The sequence below is a fragment of the Aplidium turbinatum genome, chromosome 8, assembly GCF_918807975.1.
Source record: "Aplidium turbinatum chromosome 8, kaAplTurb1.1, whole genome shotgun sequence".
Taxonomy (NCBI): domain Eukaryota; kingdom Metazoa; phylum Chordata; class Ascidiacea; order Aplousobranchia; family Polyclinidae; genus Aplidium; species Aplidium turbinatum.
Window position 1 is genome coordinate 6941010 of NC_137479.1, and position 2605 is coordinate 6943614.

Below are 2605 nucleotides of genomic sequence, written 5' to 3' on the forward strand. Positions count from 1 at the left end.
GAACTTGCGTACATAACTAGTAGTAACAGTTTAACACCTCTAATAATCAGTCTGGATGGCCGAGTGGTCTAAGACGCAATCCCTCCGGTAATGGGTGCAGTTCTTACTAGCTGCAGTAGAGAGACACTGTCAAGAACTTCGTGGATTTGAACCCCACTCCAGCCAGACCAGCTTGTCACTGGTATGAATGACTTTGTGAAGGAGGGAGTTCCATTATTGTTATTCCTTAGCTCATACATAAACAATTAAACACATTACAGGTTTACATACCTCTGTATAAACTCCAGGCTTGCAGCTGCACTATTTGGATATGACATTGCAAAGACGTAATATGAGCAGAAGAAGTAAGCCAGCGCTACAAAAAAACGACTTGGTTTCCATTGCAAGGTTGCCTTCGATGAATACGAGAAACTTCACTGCACTGGCAAGAGTGGGCCCTGCAGATGCAATGAGGCACAAATGAAACTACGAAGACTAAAATTAGTGCATATTTACATTTACCAACTTCATATTTAGGTGAGCAATTCAAAAGTTCACTTGTACATCAGTCAAAATTGTACAAACGCTCATTCACAACTTACCAAAACACACAATTATTGGATGCTGGTACACGAGTTTCTTCAAACTGGGAGATAGCTGAATCCTACAAATTGAATTTAACATTTTTAAGATATTGAAAATAATACAAACATTGTCAAACACTCATATAACTGCACTTTTATCGCTAAGAAGGCAATGAAATAGAATTTATTAGCAGTAGTAGCATGGTGTTCATATCACACAAGTTATATATAAGCTATACATAAATTTGCAAAGTATGTGTCAGATGTTCTTCCGAGAATGGGAAGGTTGGGTATTAAAACATCTGTGTTTGCAAGTAAATAATAATAGATGTACGTTACCTCAAAGCATTGATAAATCGCTGAGCAATCTTCTTTAAAATATGTTGTAATCAGTTCCACTAATCCCACTGAGATGGCAAGTTGTCTCCCAGTCGCCAGTTGTCTCCCGGCACATCATAAATGCACAAGGATAACATCCAAGTATCAAGTTATTCAATGAAATGAAATACAACACATGCTCAGGAAAGCATGAAAAAACCTAAATTGGTTTAAAACATGTATTATGAGACGTTGTCACGAATAATACCGGTAATAAGTACTGGTCCTCTTCCTGTAGCCTAATGGGGATTTTTCCTTCTTGATCTTTGGCCAGGGCTGAGGGTCTATTGTTTACCACCCTGGACCTTCTGCTCAAATTATTCATGCTGGTCACACACGAAAGATCAGCCTACCACAAGTTTTATCACCACAGCTGGATAAACCACTCAATTATTTAGTTCTCACTTTTTAACAATCCTGGGCATTGACTAGGCCTATAAACTGCAACTGACGGCAGATGTTTCACTCTGAGGTAAAATGGAGTTGCATCTCTAATGTCGTTACTCCCTGGCTACTCATGGGCAAGGCGTAGCACCAGATATGGCAGATATACTCTCTAGCTAGGGTCACAGCTTGTTTTTTTAAAACTGTGTAGGCTACCTAATTTCTCATTTTGAAGACAGTTGCAGCAGCCATGCCTAGTAATCTTTTGGCAGTGGCTATTTGACCGGCGCCGGTCTTTGAATCTGAAACACTATTTGACCGGTCATGACATCACTATACAGGCACCTTTTTCTTTTTCTCTTACAAAGCAAAAGACGAAAAACGCGTATATAAGTTCTAAATTCGACAATTTTATTCAACTTGATCCGTGGCGCGTGCGATACTTCGCCGACTCCTATTCTAGAGGGAATGAGTTCGATACTACCCGGAAGCATTCTTTTTTTTTTAACTAAATTTTGACCCAAAGTGCATTTTGTAGTGAATTTTTAATTTGAGTTGCATTACATTTACATACCATTACCATTTTTTTAAAAGAAGCATTGTATATAACTAACTTGTTGAGAGCAAAAGTGTAATGCTTCGTTCGGCACACACGGTCACATCAATCAATCATTTTATTTTTGTCATTAACGCGTCCGGGACGAAAAAGATACTAACTACAAAAATCGATATAGACCTACCAGCACATTAATGAACGGGAAAAGGTGGTAAAACCTTGAAAGGTTTAAAACGTGCCTGAATGAAAAATTATGTAGTAGGCTATATATCAGTAGTTAGCACGGCCACAAACGGAAAATTACCCAGAGAAATTCTCAAATTCCAGCAAATTAAAAAAACTCTAACTTTATTAGCCTACTCACATTTGAAAAGACATAAGAAATTGGGCTGTAGGCAACTGAAATTAAAAATTGACTACAAAAATGCTCTTCGCGTCAAAATTTAGTGAAAGAAAAAAGAACGCTTCCGGGTAGTATCAAACTCATTCCCTCTAGAATAGAAGCCGGCGAAGTATCGCACGCACCACGTATCGAGTTGAATAAACTTGTCGAATTTAGAACTTATACACGCACTTCTCGTCTTTTGCTTTGAAAGAGAAAAAGGTGCCTGTATAGTGATGTCATGACCGGTCAAATAGTGTTTCAGATTCAAAGACCGGCGCCGGTCAAATAGCCACTGCCTAATCTTTTTATAGTACGATTCCAACACTGGATCTTCCAATC

The 2605-nt window shown here is 38.6% G+C and overlaps 1 long non-coding RNA gene across 1 annotated transcript; it reads right to left on the reverse strand.

The window, feature by feature from the left end:
• Positions 1–315: 315 nt before the first annotated feature.
• On the reverse strand, positions 316–1000 carry LOC145775232 (uncharacterized). Its single transcript, XR_014290137.1, has 3 exons — positions 903–1000; positions 582–643; positions 316–437 (listed from the first exon to the last, which is right to left on the reverse strand). It is a non-coding gene; the product is annotated as an uncharacterized LOC145775232 (long non-coding RNA).
• Positions 1001–2605: the final 1605 nt, after the last annotated feature.